Raw genomic sequence first — 17,415 nt, forward strand, 5'->3', positions numbered from 1 at the left:
GCCAGCTTATCGACCACTTCATTTTCTTCGGCCCCTACATGAGTTGGGATCCACGAAAAGCGGACATACACTTCTAAGTACTGCAGCCGTAATATTCTTTGTCTAACGCCTAACAAAATGTCTGGATGACTACTGGACGCACCTACCTTAAAACTACAGAAATGTACAGAAAGAATCAGGGCAGACAATATCCCTGTTAGCTGTACATCCTCTATCCACTGCAATGCAAGAAGGATTGCCACCATTTCAATAACATAAACTGAAAGTTTTAGATAACCTTTTTCTAATTGACACCTGAGATTCTGGACATAGACTGCTGCACCGGTGCTATGAGACTCTGGGTCTTTAGAGTGACCTGTGAATGCTGGAACCATTCCAACATATTGATGAGGCATATACAGAGTCATCACTACCGCTTCAGATACACACTGAGCATGTTCTGGTGAGCTCCCCCACAGAGTCAAATCCACCCTAGGTAAAGGAAATAGGCAGGGAGAAATAATGGATAGTGCTGCACTAGGAGTGTAGGTCATATTAGACAGATCCATGTTTTCTGCCAGCTCATTTCCTTCCCATTCAAAGCTGCAAGTCCAGGGATTTTGATGTTCCCAAAAATCTTTCAATATATTTTTAGTTGGATGATCATCCTCATGACCACTGAGGTGTACCCAATGATTCATAGCCATTTGCAATCTTCGCAAAAACAACGGCACCTGACCCATCTCCATCCATAGAGCACAGACAGGAGAAGACGTTAAGGTACTGCGACAGATGTAGAGCCAGGGCTTGAATAACATTCAGTGATTTCAAAAGTGAGGGGGCTGCAGACCCACATGCCACACGACCACAATCTAAGAATATTCTAATCAATGCATAATACAGAATAAACACAGATACCCTATTAACACCTGCCCATCATATCTCACCAAACACTAAAGCAGATTAAGGACAGCCTTACACCTCTCAAGTAGTTTATTGACATGATGCTTCCATATAAGTTTCACATTCATCCACATACCAAGGAAACAATCACTGACACTTGTTCCAACTTCAGTCGCCTTATCTGCTCTGGGCATCTGTCAGCCACAGCCACCAATCTTATTGTTCCCTTACCCTGCAACATCCAATACTACCTCTGATCCAAGATCTATAGACCTGGCCTTTCAGGTAAACCCATTGTTTCTGCTTGTTCCTGCCTTGCCGGACTTGCATCTGCATATCTTAACTCTGTTTTATTCCCCCCCCCCCCAACCAACTCGGTCAGTCCCTTCCTACCTACATCTGTGACACTTCTCATACTCTTGATCTTTTTAATGACTTTAAAGTTCGCTGGCCCTGATCATTATGAATATTTCATTATGGATGCTTTTTTCTGGACAACATACTCAACCAATTCCTTCCATCACCACTCTCCTCCGTCTGGAGGAACTGATCCTCACCCTCAATAATTTCTCCTTTGGATCCTCCCACTTCCTTCAAACCAAAGGTGTAGCTATGGGCACTTGTATAGGTCTCAGCTATGCCTGCCTTTTTCTTGACTACGTGGAACAGTCCATGTTCCAAGCCTACTCTGGTATTGCTTCCTAACTCCTCATATGCTTCACTGGTAATTGCATTGGTGTTGCTTTTTGCACCCATGCTGAGCTTGTTGATTTCATTAACTTTACCTCCAACTTCCACCCTGCCCTCAAATTTACTTGGTCCATTTCCAACACCTTCTTCCTCTTTCTCAATCTCTCTGTCTCCACCTCTGGTGACAGTTTAACTAGTGATATATTTTATAAACCAACTGATTTTCACAGCTACCTGGACTATACCTCTTCCCACCTTATCGCTTGTAAGAATACCATCCCCTTCTGTCCGTTCCTCTGTCTCCAATGCATCCACTCTCAGGATGAGGCTTTTCATTCCAGAACTACTGAGATTTCCTCCTTCTGCAGAGAAAGGGGCCTCCCTTCCTCCACCATCATCACTGTGCTCAACCATATCTCTTCCATTTCATGAATGTCTGGCCTCACCCCATTCTCCCACCATAGGGTTAGGGTTCCTCTAGTTTTCACCTACCACTCCAGTAGCATCCATGTCCAGCACATAATTGTCTGTAACTTCTGCCATCTCTAACAGGAACCCACAACTAAGCACATCTTTCTCTCTCATTGCCCTTGTCAAAAGGGCAACGTTACTATAGTCATGGGGATTTCAATATGCAGGAAGCTGGGAAAACTCAAGTTCGTGCTGGATCCAATGGGGGGATTAGTAGAATGTACATCAGATCTAAATTAATTACAAATGTAAAACACAAAATAATTGATTATGTAAGTATTCACCTCCAAGTCAGTGTTTAGTAGATGCACCTTTGGCAGCAATGACAGCCTTGAGTCTGTGTGGATAGGTCTCTATCAGCTTTGCACATCTGGACACTGCAATTTTTCCCCATTCTTTTTTACAAAACACTCAAACTCAAAACTCAAAAAGAGATCGTTCACTCCTTACCAAAATTCTTCTCGTAAGTATCCCACTCTGCGATACCCGCAATAGAATCAGATGCCAATGTGAGATCAATGGCAGATGCTGAATGTCAAATATAATTCCTCTACCATCACAGAGAAACATGAAACAATGACTATCCAAAAAATCCTCCACCATTAACACACCAATCTAGTCTGAGTCATATGACCCCCAACATTCCCCAATTCTTCAGAGGCTAATTTATCACAGGGACTGTGAAAATAATTAACATTACTTTCCATATTCATCTCATATTTCTATCAATAGAAGCTCACAAGATTCACATACTTGCCCTAGCCTATACCCTATCCAATGTTTAATGAAAGTAGCTACACCAACCAAATCCCGATACCCTCCGTACTATCCCTGTAAAACAAAATCCAACTGAGGATTTGACCAAGTCTCCTAAATATAGATAATATCTGGGAAATAAGGCATATCCTCTGGAAACTTTTAAACTCCCTGACCATTAGCAACTAAACTCCTGGCATTCCACCGAACAAGAGACTGTTAACTGAGAGTTCTAGCCTCACTTACTCTCTCCAACAACAATCTAGCAATATCAAGATATTTATCTGCAGCCTTGAAATGATGTCTTGTCTTCCGTTTGACTCTTAGCTTGAGATGTACAGTTGATTACATTTGCCATACAGATCTTACCATAAAAGTTCCATGAGTAATGAATGAGTAAGCCGGATAAACAATTCCTTGTCGGAAGACTGGGTATAAGCCTCTCAACCTTATCGACTTTCTGCAGGGCTTCAGCATATTTCAGTCTCACTTGCAGAATTTCAATTATTTAATATGAACTTTACATCCTCCAGCACAGCACTGTTCCCCACCACAATTACAACATCACCATAGGCTACATAGTAATGTTCACCACCACACCTACTGCAGCATTTCTTCCAATGGCACACAGCAGCTACATGTCCAAATTTCTTACAATTAAAGCATCAGAGGAGTAGACACATACCACCCGAAACCCATAACTCAAAACTTAAACTATTCGGCAATGAAGTACTGTCAAATTTAATCTTAATTGTGAGACTATCTTTATGTACTGTATATTGAAACTTATTGAACCATTTTGCTTCAATCACTTTTCCATCTTACAAATTCTTTTTTATCTGGTCCATGGAGACAGCTGGAGGAACTCCCAATACCACACCGCTGTCTTTCCATAAACAATGTTGTAATTACATTCCCACCACCAATAGATTTCAAAGCCGAGGCTCTATGCCTTTCTGTACTTTCAGCGCATATCACCTGCAACGTCTCATCTTGAGGTCGATGAGCACCAACTAGATCCCCAGCACTTTTTTAAGATCAGAAGTTAACTGGATCAGATTAGGAAAACTCCGAGGAGCAGAGTCAAACTTCATTAATACCTTAAATTCCTGTTTTCTCTTCTTTCCAATATCACACCATTCTTCACCATCATTGAGTTTGCTTCCTTTTCTATGTTCCTGCTTTCTCCTAGATCCTCTGACTATCTGCCAAACATAGAACACAGAAATCTACAGCACATTACAAGCCCCTCAGCCCACAATGTTGTGCTGACCATGTAACCTACTCTAGAAACTGCCTAGAATTACCCCATGGTGTTGCCTTTGATTTTTCATAACTACACGTACCTATCTAAGGGTCTCTTAAAAAACCCTATGTATCTGCCTCCACCACCGTCGCCAGCAGTGCATTCCATGTACCCACCATTCTTTGAGTGAAAAACTTACCCCTGACATCCCCTCTGCACCTACTTACAAGCACCTTAAAACTATGCCCCTTCGTGCTAGCCATTCCAGCCTGGGAAAAAGACTCTGGCTATCCAGACGATCAATGCCTTTCATTGTCTTATACACCTCTCTCAGGCACCTCATATCCTCTGTCACTCAAAGGAGAAAAGGCCAAGTTCACTCAACCTATTCTCATGAGGCACACTCTCCAATCCAGGCAACATCCTTGTAATTCTCCTCTGCATCCTTCTATAGTATCCACATCCTTCCTGTAGTGAGGTGACAGAACTGAACACAGTACTCCGAGTGGGTATAGGTCTTGTATAGCTATAACATTACATCTCAGTTCCTGAAATCAGTCTTATGGTTGAGGAATGCCAACACACCATACACCTTCTTAACAATACTGTTGTTAGAGTCTGGTCCGGAGCCCGCCTTCCGGGTCTTGCTCCGATCCACGGACTCCGAACCTTGGGCCTTGCAGCCAGCCCTCCTGTCACCCGGAGCCATTGGATCATCTTGGCTTAAGGAGATACACCTGTTGCCTATTAGGGGCAGGTGTTTATAAGGGGCTCGGGGACTGAGCCTAGATGGGGGGTTGTCTTGTTCCCTGGTGTGTGAGCTGGTCCTACTGATCTGCCTTATTTGTCTTGTCTGTGCTGTCACACTGTCAGTTGCCTTTCCTAAATTACTGGTGTATCATGGTAGTCCTGCTGCTCACCCTGGACCCAGCTCCCTTCTGTCCCCTTACCTCTATTGGGTAAGCCAGGCTGTTGCTGTTACCCCTTGGGTGGTTCTGTCCCTTCCTGTCCATTTCCTCTGTTGGGGAAGCCAGGCTGTCTGCTGTTGCCTGGTGGGGGGACTTGGTCCCCTTCCTACCCCTCACCTCAGATGGGTTGTGCCTTGCACCTGCCCAGGTGTCTATGCTTTGCCCAGGCCTCTGTGCTTCTGCCTGGGAGGTGGTCCTGCCTGGGATCCATGTGGCCTGCCCTGAGGACTCTGACCCTTTCCACCCATTGCTCCCTATGGGTTGTGCCTGCACCTGCCCAGGGTTCTGTGTCTTGCCTGGGCTTCTGTGTTCCTGCCTGGGAGGTGGCCCTGCCCAGGAGTTATGTGCCTGCCCCAGGGGGCTCTTCTGCCTTGCCTGCATTATGCCTTGCATGCCATGGCATCCCCATCCTGTCCTACCTCTAGTACTTCAGTGCCTGTGTCCTGCATTTGGGTCCATTCCATGTCTGCTTGTGATAACTGTCAACCTGTGCTGTAGCTTTGACATGGACCCCAAGATCTTGCTGATCCTCCATACTGTGAAGAGTCTTTCTATTAACATATTCTGTCATCAAATTTGGCTTTACTGAAATGAATCACCTTCTGCATTCTATTGATGTCCTACTGTAACCTCTGACAACCCTCTGGACTATCCACAACACCCCCAATCTTTGCATCATCAGCTACTACTAACTCATACTACTACTTCCTCATACAAGTCATTTATAAAAAATCACAAAGAGGTGGGATCCCTGAGCAGATTGCTGTGGAACACCTGGTCACCAATCTCCATGCAGGCACCTACAATCACCCTTTGCCTTCTGTGGGCAAGCCAATTCTGGATTCACAAAGCAAGGTCCCCTTGGATACTATGCCTCATTACTTTCTGAATAATCCTTGCATGGAGAACCTTATCAAAAGCCTTGCTGAAAACAAATGCACCACATCCACTGCTCTATCTTCATTGATGTGTTTTGTTACATCCTCAAATAGTTAAATAAGGTTTATAAGGCATAGCCTGCCCTTGACTAAACCATGTTGACTATCCATAAATAGATTATATCTCCCCAAATGCTCATAAATCCTGTCTCTCAGGATCTTCTCCAACAACTTGCTCACACTGAAGCAAGACTCACTGGTCTATAATTTCCTGGGTTATCTCTACTCTCCTTGATCAAGGGAACAACATTTTGCAAAGCTCTAATACTCCAGTACTACTTCCATCATTGACAGAGACTCAGCAATCTCCTCCTTCACTTTCCACAGTAGCCTGAGGTGTATCTCATCTGGTCTCAGTGACTTAGCTAACTTAACGCTTTTCAAAAGCTTCAGCATGTCCTCTTTCTTAATGTCTATATGCTCAAGCATTTCAGTCCGCTATAAGTCATCCCCACAATTGCCAAGGTCCTTTTCCCTGGTGAATACTGAAACAAAGTATTTATTAAGTACCTTTGCTACCTCCTCCAACTCCATGTACATGTTTCCACTATTGCATTTGATTGGTCCTATTCTCACATGGCTCATCCCCTTGCTCTTCGTGTACTTGTAGAAAGCCTTGGGGTTTTCCTTAATCCTGCTTGCTAATGCCTTCTCATGGCCCTTTCTGGCTCTCTTAATTTCATTCTTAAACTCCTTCCTGGCAACTGTGTAATTATCTAGAACTCTATCAGTTGCAACTTTCTTGAACATTTCGTAAGCTTTTATTTTTTTCTTAACTAAATTTTCCATATCCTTTGTACTCCATGGTTTTTCTTTTAACCCTAACATCCTTTCCATATGTCAATGGGACATACCTATGCCGAATGTCATGCAAATGTTCCCTGACCATTTGCCGCATTTCTACTGTACATTTCCCTGAGAACATCTGCTCCCAAGTTCCTGTCTAATAGCATCATATTTCCTCCTACCACAATTAAATGTATTTTTTCCAAATTGTCTGCTCCTATTCCTCTCCAACGCAATGGTAAAGGAAAAAGAGTTGTGATCACTACCTCTAAAATTCTCTCCTGAGAGACCTGACATCTGACCAGGTTCATTTCTCAATGCCAGTTCAAGTACAGCCTCTCCTCTGGTTGGTTTATCTACATATTGTGTCAGGAAACCTTCCTGAACACACCTAACAAACTCCACCCCATCTAAACCCCTTGCTCTAAGGAAATGCCGATCAATATTGGGAAAGTTAAAATCTCCCATCACCCTCCTTCATGCTTCTACTACCATACTCTATCTCGCACTCACTTCCTGCTATCTCCTCTCCAATCACAGCTCCAGAGGTTAATCTTTCCTGACAAAATTTATTTCAGATCCCAATGGGATAGGGTTACTCATTTTATCATGATGGGGACTACCATGATAACTGCTCTGATCAGCATTTGAAGCAAAAATTTGGGCAGCACAGTAATGCAGCAGTTTGCATGACACTATTACAGTTCAGAGCTTTCCAGAGTTGGGAGTTCAGTTCTAGTGCTGTCTGTAAGGAGTTTGCACATTCACCTTGTAACTGTATGGACTGACCCCAGGTGCTTCAGTTTCCCCCCACAGTCCAAAGATATACCAGTTAGTGAGTAAATTAGTCAAAGTAAAATGTCCTGTAAATTGATTAGGCTAGTGATAAATAGGAGCATCCTTGGGTGGTGCATCTTGTTGGTCTGGAAGGCCCGTTTCCATGCTGTATCTTTAAAGAACCAGATCAAAGGTTTCAAAGGTACTTTTAATGTCAGGGAAATGTATACAATATACATCCTGAAATCTTTTTCTTTGCAACCATCCATGAAAGCAGAGGAGTGCCCCAAAGAATGAATGACAGTTAAATGTTAGAACCCCAAAGCCCCTCAACTCCCCCTCCCACACGTAAGCAGCAGTAAGCAATGATCCCCCTCCCCCACCAGCAAAAAAAGCATCAATGCCCCCCACTGAGCACTCAAGTGTGCAGCAAAGCATCAATAAAGACACAGACGAGGTACCCTAAGGACTTCTCGTTCACCCGGTAATTCAACATACCACAGGCTCTCTCTCTCCCTAATAAGGGAAAAAGAGGTGTCTCTGTTTCACAGTGAGAGGGGGGACATAACAAACAACTCACTGACTTACGATGTTAAAAGTCTGCATCGCTTTTTCCGAGCTCTGTGCCTAAAGAACTCAGGTCTCTGGGCACACAGCCAGCAGCCAGCTCACTGGTTTCAATCTTCTGTCTCCCATGACACACTGATTTCCTGCAGAGGTACCGACCTCAAGTCCACCTGCCTCCAGAGCCACGAAATTCCGGAACCCCGGAGGCGAACTGGTCTTCTAGGCTGTGCCCTTGGAATTTCAAATAGTGGCCAGTGAGACCCCGAGAGCGGGCTCCATTCCTGCAAAGAGCCAAAATCAGTGTGTAGGTTTTCAAAAGAACCCTGAGAGGAAAAAATAAAGATATTAAAGATAGAAATAGATCTGTTTCTGAAGATGAAAGCAAAGGAGTTGCTGTTAAGTGCCATTGTCTCCTAAGCTACACCCCCTGCAATTAAAATTGTAGGAACAGAAGATAATGCAAGCAAGCTATAGGTAACCACATAACCATATAACAACTACAGCATGGGAACAGGCCATTTTCGGCTCTTCTAGTCCATGCTGAATGCTTACTCTCACCTAGTCCCACTTACCTGCACTCAGCCCATAACCCTCCATTCCTTTCCTGTCCATATACCTATCCAATTTTTTTTTAAATGACAAAATCAAACCTGCCTCTATCACTTCTACTGGAAGCTCGTTCCACACAACTACCACTCTCTGAGTAAAGAAGTTCCCCCTCATGTTACCCCTAAACTTTTGCCCCTTAGCTCTCAGCTCATGTCCTCTTGTTTGAATCTCCCCTACTCACAATGGAAAAAGCCTATCCACATCAACTCTATCTATCCCCCTCATAATTTTAAATACCTCTATCCCCCCTCAACCTTCTATGCTCTAAAGAATGAAGACCTAACTTGTTCAATCTTTCCCTGTAACTTAGGTGCTGAAACCCAGGTAACATTCTAGTAAATCTCCTCTGTACGCTCTCTAATTTGTTGACATCTTTCCTATAATTGCATAAGGTATCATGCTCTCCATTCTTCCATAGGGTGTGAAAAAATACACAATTGGCACAACTAATGACATTTAATTAAAATAAGATGAGTAAACTGATTTTGTTTTAATTATTTTCCATTTGAATTGAATATTATTATGTCACAGAAATAGAATGTTCCACTTATCAGGTTTGTTTAATGTTTATCTTCACTAAGCAGCAGGGTTTCATTTAATTCACCTGTTCACTTTCATGTTCTTTAATGTTTGTCCATTTCCAAATTCTCTTTTTAGTAAGTATATGGATTTCTCTTCAAAGTGAAGTATTTGCACTGGTTAGTAACTGCAGCACAAAATCCTTACATGAAAATTAGGCCATCTTTCTCTTCAGCAATTGGCAACATTTGTAGGAATGCCTTTTCCTTCACAATACTTTTGTTGGAGAAATATTGGCATGATAAACCAATGTAAATCTGTTGTAAACCAAAAGTAATCTGCTGTGAGGAAGCCTGGGTTATTTGTTCTTTCAGCCACTAGGTGGAGACATTGCTATTTGTTTGCTCCTAAATCATGGGATCAGGAATTGTGGATATAACGAAAAAGTTGTAGAACTTCATTACATATTTGTTGTTAATAGTTGTCATGGTACTAGATATGGTAGATTCACCTAACATTATAAATATTTCCCTATGTATATTTAATGTTCATTCCACAGCTAAAATGTTTACAGGGGAGCGATCACACTTCTGGAGTTACTTTTCTTTAGTACTTTATTGTCACCAAACAATTGATACTAGAGCGTACAATCATCACAGCGATATTTGATTCTGTGCTTCACACTCCCCGGAGTGCAAATCAATAATAAATATAATAAAAATTTAAATTATAAGTCATTAAAAAATAGAAAAGGGAAAGTAAGGTAGTGCAAAATAAAAAACCGAGAGACTGGTCCAAATATTTGGAAGGTATGGGCCAGATCCGGGTCAGGATCCGTTCAACAGTCTTATCATAGTTGGGAAGAAGCTGTTCCCAAATCTGGCCCTATGAGTCTTCAAGCTCCTGAACCTTCTCCCGGAGGGAAGAGGGACAAAAAGTGTGTTGGCTGGGTGGGTCTTGTCCTTGATTATCCTGGCAGCACTGCTCCGACAGCATGTGGTGTAAAGTGAGTCCAAGGATGGAAGATTGATTTGTGTGATGTGCTGGGCTGTGTTCATGATCTTCTGCAGCTTCTTCCGGTCTTGGACAGGACAACTTCCATACCAGGTTGTGATGCACCCTAGAAGAATGCTTTCTACGGTGCATCTATAAAAATTAGTGAGGGTTTTAGGGGACAGGCCAAATTTCTTCAGCTTTCTCAGGAAGTAAAGGCACTGGTGGGCCTTCTTGGCAGTGGACTCTGCTTGGTTAGACCAAGTCAGGTCATTTGTAATATTGACCCCAAGGAACTTAAAGCTTTTGACTTGTTCCACTTGCGCACCACCGACGTAGATGGGGTTGTGCGGTTTCTGAAGTCAACAACCAATTACTTCGTCTTGCTGATGTTGGGGAATAGGTTATTGTCTTTGCACCATGCCACCAGGTTCTTAATTTCCTCTCTGTACTCAAACTCATTATTACCCGAGATACAGCCTACAATTGTGGTGTCATCAGCAAACTTATATATTGAGTTCGATGGAAACTTGGCTACACAGTCATGGGTGTACAGTGAGTACAGCAGGGGGCTGAGTACACAGCCTTGTGGGGCACCGGTGCTCAGAGTGATTGTAGAGGAGAGCTTGGCCCCTATTTTTACAGCCTGGGTCCTGTCTGTGAGGAAGTTGAAGATCCAGCTGCAGATCTGAGTGCTAAGACCCAGGGTCTGGCACTTATGAATCATTTTATTTGGAATGATGGTATTAAAGGCAGAGCTGTAGCCAATGAAAAGGATACAGAGGTACTAACACTGTACAACACAGGTACCAACAGCTCTTCTCTGCCATTTCAGTCATAGAGTTAAGGAGTCATAGAGAAGTACAGCATAGAAATAGGCCTTCAGCCTACCCATGCCAAAACCATTTAAACTGCCCATTCTCATCAACCTGCACCGGGACCACAGACCCCTTTACTCGACTAATGATGTACCTATCCAAACTTCCTTTTAATGTTAAATTGAGCTGAGAGACTGCTTGTGCTGGGTGCTCATTCCACACTCTCATGATATTCTGAGTGAAGATGTTTCCCCTTATGTTCCTTCGTGCCTTTCGCCTTTAAGCCGTGACCTTTGGTTGTAGTCCCACACAACCTCAGTGAAAAAAGCCTGTTTGCATTTACCATATCTATACCCCTCATGATATTGTATACCTCTATCAAATCTCCCCTCAGTCTTTTATGTTCTATAGAATACAGTCCTAACCTATTCAATCTTTCCTTATAACTCAGGTCCTCCAGACCTGGCAACATCCTTGTTAGTTTTCTCTGCACTCTTTCAACCTTGTTCACATCTTTCCTGCAGACAGATGACCAGAAATGCACACAGTACTAAAAAGTAGGGCTCAGCAATGTCTTAAACAGCTTCAACATAGCATCCGATATTCTGCCCTCAGTACAGTGATTTATGAAGGCCAATGTGCCAAAAGCTTTCTTTACAACCTAATCTACCTGTGGCACCACTTTCAATGAATTCTGGACCTGTATTCCCAGATCTCTTTGCTATGACACACTTCTCTGTGAGCTACCGTTCACTGTATAAGACCCACCCTGAATGGTCCTACCCAATTGTCGCGCTTGCCTGCATTAAATTCCTTCAGCAGTGTTTCAGCCCATTTCTCCAGCTGATGCAGTTCCCTCTACAATTCATGGTAACCTTCTTCATTGTTCACTACACCCCTGATCTTAGTGTAATCCACAAATTTGCTGATCCAGTTAACCAAATTATCATCCAGATCATTGATATAGATGACAAACAATAAAGGGCCCAGCACCAATCTCAGCAGGGCAGCAACACTAGTTACAAGCTTCCAGTCAGAGAGGCAACCCTCTACTAGCACTCCCTGACTTCTCCTTCAAAGCCAATGTCTCATCCAATTTACTACCTCACCCTGAATGCTGAGTGATTCAACCTGCTTGACCATGCTCCCATGCAGGACCTTGTCAAAATCCACGTAGACAACGTCTACTGCCTTGCCTTCACCAACTTCCCTGATACTTCCTCAAAAAACTCTAATAGATTGGTTAGACATTACCTACCATGTATGGTGCCATGTCGACTATCCTAATCAATCCGTGTCTATCCAAATACTTGCGTATCCAGTCCCTTAGAATAACTTCAATAACTTTCTCACAACTGATATCAGACTGACTGCCGTATCATTTCCTGGTTTCTCTTTGGAGCCTTTTTTAAACAGCAGAACAACATTGGGTATCGTCCAATCCTCTGGTACTTCTCCTGTCACTAGTTATTTTTAAGATATCTCTACTCGGCCCCCATCTATTTCTGCACTTGCCTCTGATAGGGCCATTTAAAAGTGGCTTATAAAGATAAAGTTAAAATTACCAAGTAACTTAAATGATGAACAAAAATTACGTTACTTAAAATAATTCAAATATTAATTAAAATATTGCTGGAGTGGGTGAGGATGGAACCAAACCACTTTTCAGTGAAGAGCATGGACCCATCCAAATGAAAGCTGCTATGCTTGTTGTCCACCTATACTGGCTTAAAGCTTGAGGACCAGTCAGATAGTTTGTCAGCAACCTGCTCACATTGATCACAAAAGCCAGCTATCTCAGTTTTAATGCCATATATTTATTTATTTTTTTGATAGTACAAATGCAATTTTTTTATTTTTGATAAGTGATTAAAATATGCAGCATATATTAAAAATTAACTGTATTAACTTTTTTTATGCCAATTATTGATATGCACTAGTATCTGACCTCCCAGCCAGATCAAGGTTTCAGTGATACAGTGCAGGTGATAGAGACCAGAATGCACAGAACTGCAGTGAATAGCAGTTCTTTCCAGACCCACTGACTGGCCCTCGTTGCAATCCATTGTGAAGTTAATCACAAGCCAGCTTCCCTTCTTGACTAGGCATTGCCAAAACAGTTGAACTGCAGCAATAATTCTGCTTTTGCTAGTCTGAATCTCACTTTCCTTGGTTGTGAAATATAGAGATAGTTTGTGGGGGTTATGCCTTGCTGTAGTGCGGACACACCTGATGAGTTATCAACAACAGGCAGTCGAAACTTCAATTTAGAGTTTTGGAACAGTTCAGACAGAGTGCCAGCAAACTATGTGGGTCTTAGCACCTGAACAGTTAATTCATAAGGCATTATACTGAGTGTCTCCTTGAAAGTCATCCTGATAGGATGCATCCTTAAAAATGTCTAGACTAAAAAATATAAACATAGCTTTCTATTTAACCTGACTAATAATATTTCCTTAATTTACCTCTGTTAATGGATACTAACGATCTGCATTTTGTGTTTCAGCCCAAGATTTGAATTTTATTTTGAATGTATTTAAAGTCAAGAAACAAAAGTGCTCTATTTGTTTTTATAAAATTGAAGTTTGGATTTATGAAGAACATTTCTGCTTTGATTACATTGACGTTTTTTAAAGGCTAACTTATACAATTAACATCGCACTTCAGAATCATATATTAAAATTATTTCCAGATATATTAAAATTTTTTTCCCTCCTTTAAAAATCTACAAAAAAAGTCTGTTAGTTAGTTAAACTTACCTGAGAGGTTCTTTCTATCAAAGGTTATGAGAAAAGGAGAAGTCCTCTGTGGGAAGCCTACTCCAGCTGAGGTTAACATTCTTCTCCATGCGGGATGGTGTTCTGAATCTGTCAATCATTAAATGACTCAGAACTGGTTAAGTACTGGTATGTTCTTGCCTAGCATTGCACAATATTTCATAACTGACAGCTTCAGATCATTGTTCAAGAACTAAGAAGAATCTTACTCCCCCACCGAGAAAACCTCTCAATAATCTTGTGGCCTTTGAGTGACAGTAAGGCATCTTCCTGATATTAGGAGCTATACTGTGACTCTTATTGTTCGTTTCTGGAGATTTATGATTAACTATTTATTTGCCACTAGGCATGCATTCCATTAATTTTAAGATGTATATTGTTACACAGATTTGAGTTTTATGATTGGATTTATGGAATTGCACAACTCAATGGATGAAGTCACTGTTGGCATTGCGTAGTTACATTGATACAATTAATTTGCTATTCAAATGAACAATGATGAATTTAAAGTGAACCAATTATTAAGTAACAAAGCAATCCACTAAAATAGTAAGGTAATTTCATATGGAGATGACATATACAAAATGCTGGAGGAACTATCAGGCAGCATCCATGGAAAGGGCCCTCATGAAAGGTCATGGCCCATTACCTCAACTTTTGAGATGGTATTGGGTTTGCTGTCTGCTTAGTTCTGAACTGGAGTGAACATCTTCGGCTCAATCTGATCTTGCTAGCGATGGGTACTCTCACTATAAGGAGGTTATACAGTAGCTATCTACTCTTCAAAGGCTAGATCACTTCCCTATCAATGACAAGTTTAGCTGTCCGTACCCACTATTTGAGTGGTGGGTCACTCCTCCCTACCAAAGAGGAGATACTTCCAGCTAAGAAAGTAGATTAAACACAGTTCATTTATTTTTAGCGATGCTCATTTACATTTAGATAAAGGTCTTTAAACACATTTAAAACTCACAGATTATGAATGGTTTTTGAAACACAAAGGATTTCCAAAGCTTAGGTATAACTCCCATATGCTAAAACGACATACCAACGAGTTGCAGACAAACAGGTCATCCATCACAGGTCAAAGGCAGAGGAATGGATTCTAGTTCTTTCTGTTCCTCTTCATCTCTATTCTAAATGAGCGTCCCTCTAGTCTGAGACTGTGACCTCTGCTCCTAGTTTCACCATTACAAGAAACATCCTCCCCACGTTCACTCTATCTAGGTTTGTCGATATTCATTAGGTTTCAATATGATGCCTCTCATTCATCTAAACTCCTGCTAGCACAGGTCCAGAGACATCAAACACTCCTCACACATTAAACCTTTCATTTTCGTGAACCTCTTCTGGACTCTCTCCATTGCCAGCGCATCTTGTGTTAGATAAAGGGCCCAAAATTATTCACAATACGTCATGTATAATCTGATCAATGCCTCATAAAGCCTCATAATTACATTCTTGCTCTGATGTTCTAGACCTCTCAAAATGAATGCTAACATTGCAATTGCCTTCCTTACCACCGACTCAACCTGAAAATGAACCTTTAGGAAATCCTGCACGATGACTCCCAAGTCCCCTTGCAGCTTAGATTTTTGAATTTTCTCTCCATTTAGAAAATAGTTTACACTTCTATTTCTTCAACCACAGTGCATGATAGTACATTTCTTGATACTGAATTCCATCTGCCACCTCTTTGCCTTTTCTCGTGATCTGTCCATCTGTAACCTCACTGCTTCCTTAATACTACTTTCCCCTCCGTCTATCTTCATATCATCTGCAAACTCGGTCTCAAACATGAACAACACACACAAAATGCTGGTGGAATACAGCAGGCCAGGCAGCATCCATAGGGAGAAGCGTTGTCGACGTTTCAGGCTGAGACCCTTCGTCAGGACTAACCGAAAGTAAAGATACTAAGAGATTTGAAAGTAGGAGGGGGAGGGGGAAATGTGAAATGATAGGAGAAGACCGGAGGGGGTGGGATGAAGCTAAGAGCTGGAAAGGTGATTGGGAAAAGTGATACAGAGCTGGAGAAGGGAAAGGATCAAAATGGTCAAATCTGTTATCCAAATCATTGGCATATGATGTGAAAAGAAGCAGTCCTAAAACCAACCTCTACAGAATAGCACTATTCATCGGCAGCCAACCAGAATAAGGCCCCCTTTATTCCCACTATTTTTCATCTGCTAGTCAGCCAATCTTCTATCCATGCTATAGGACCCTGGGCTCTTATCTTATTAAGCAGTCTCATGTGCAGCGTCTTGTCAAAGGCCTTCTGAAAATCCAAGTAAACAACATCCACTGACTCTTCTTTGTTTATTCTGCCTGTTATTTCCCAAGGAATTCCAACAGATCTGTCACACAAGATTGTTCCCTTAAGGAAACCATGCTGACTTTAGCCTATTTTATGAAATGCCTCCAATACCCTGAAACCTCATTCTTAACAATGGACTCCAACATCTTCCCAAACACAGAAGTCAGGCAAACTAGCCCATAATTTTCTTTCATCTGTCTCCCTCCCTTCTGAAAGAGTTGAGTGACATTTGCAATTTCCCAGTCCTTGGGAACCATTCCAGAATGTATTCATTATTGAAAGATCATTATTATTGCCTCCACGATCTCTTCTGCTACCTTTCTCACAAGCCTGAGGTGTAGTTCATCTGGTCCAGGTGATTTACTGATCTTCAAACTTTTCAGGTTTCCAAGCAACTTCTCCTTAGTAAGGACAACTACACTTACTTCTCCCCCTGACACTTTGGCATACTGCTCATGTCTTCCATGGTGAAGACTGACACAAGGTACTTAAGTAGTTCTTCTGCCATTTCTTTGTCCCATATTACTTCCTCTCCAGCATCATTTTCCCTCAGTCTGATGTCCACTCTCACCTCTCCGTTACACTTTATAAATCTGAAAAAAAACCTTCTGGTATCCTCTTTTATATTATTAAAGGGGGAAGGGGTGATGAGCTGGGAAGTTGATAGGTGACAGAGATAAAGGGCTGGAGGAGGGGGAATCTGATAGGAGAGGGTAGAAGACCATGGAAGAAAGGGAAAGGGGAGGAGCACCAGAGGGAGATAATGGGCAGGGAATGAGGCAAGGTGAGAGAGGGAAACAGGAATGGGGAATGGTGAAGTGAGGGAGGGGCAATGACCAGAATTTCCAGAAATCGATGTTCATGCGATTAGGCTGGAGGCTACCCAGACAGAATATAAGGTGGTGCTCGTCTAACCTGAGAGTGGCCTCATTGCTGTAGTAGAGGAGCCCATGGATTGACATGTCAGAATGGCAATGGCAAGTGGAATTTAATGGGTGGCTATGGGGAGATCCCACTTTTTCTTGAGCTGGAGAATGATACTGGTGATGCAATACCTGTCTCTATACAACTCCATTCCCCCATCAGAAGGCCTCAAAGATCTCCGCTTCTTTCTGGACAACATCCAGTTCCCCTCCACCACCATTCTCCTCCATCTGGTGGATCTAGTATCACTTTCAATTTTGCACATGTCTGCCCTCGCCCCATCCCCCTGCTGCCACACCAGAGATAGGGTTCCTCTTGTCCTCACCTACCACCCCACCAGCATCTGCATCCTGCACATAATTCTCCGTAACTTCTGC

General features: G+C 42.2%; 1 long non-coding RNA gene across 6 annotated transcripts in view; it reads right to left on the reverse strand.

The window, feature by feature from the left end:
- The window catches only part of LOC132399753 (uncharacterized), a 31,882-nt gene extending 17,792 nt beyond the window's left edge, over nucleotides 1-14,090 (reverse strand). For 2 of the 6 annotated variants that reach the window (XR_009514062.1, XR_009514059.1), the window contains exons 1-2: nucleotides 13,780-14,090; nucleotides 8,103-8,362 (exon numbers count right to left, since the gene is read on the reverse strand). This is a non-coding gene — a long non-coding RNA (uncharacterized LOC132399753). Of the gene's footprint in view, nucleotides 1-8,094; nucleotides 8,405-13,779 lie in introns of all 6 variants that reach the window. The other 4 variants (XR_009514064.1, XR_009514060.1, XR_009514063.1 and 1 more) reach the window with 4 other exon arrangements.
- Nucleotides 14,091-17,415: the final 3,325 nt, after the last annotated feature.

The sequence above is a fragment of the Hypanus sabinus genome, chromosome 9, assembly GCF_030144855.1.
Source record: "Hypanus sabinus isolate sHypSab1 chromosome 9, sHypSab1.hap1, whole genome shotgun sequence".
Classification (NCBI taxonomy): Eukaryota; Metazoa; Chordata; class Chondrichthyes; order Myliobatiformes; family Dasyatidae; genus Hypanus; species Hypanus sabinus.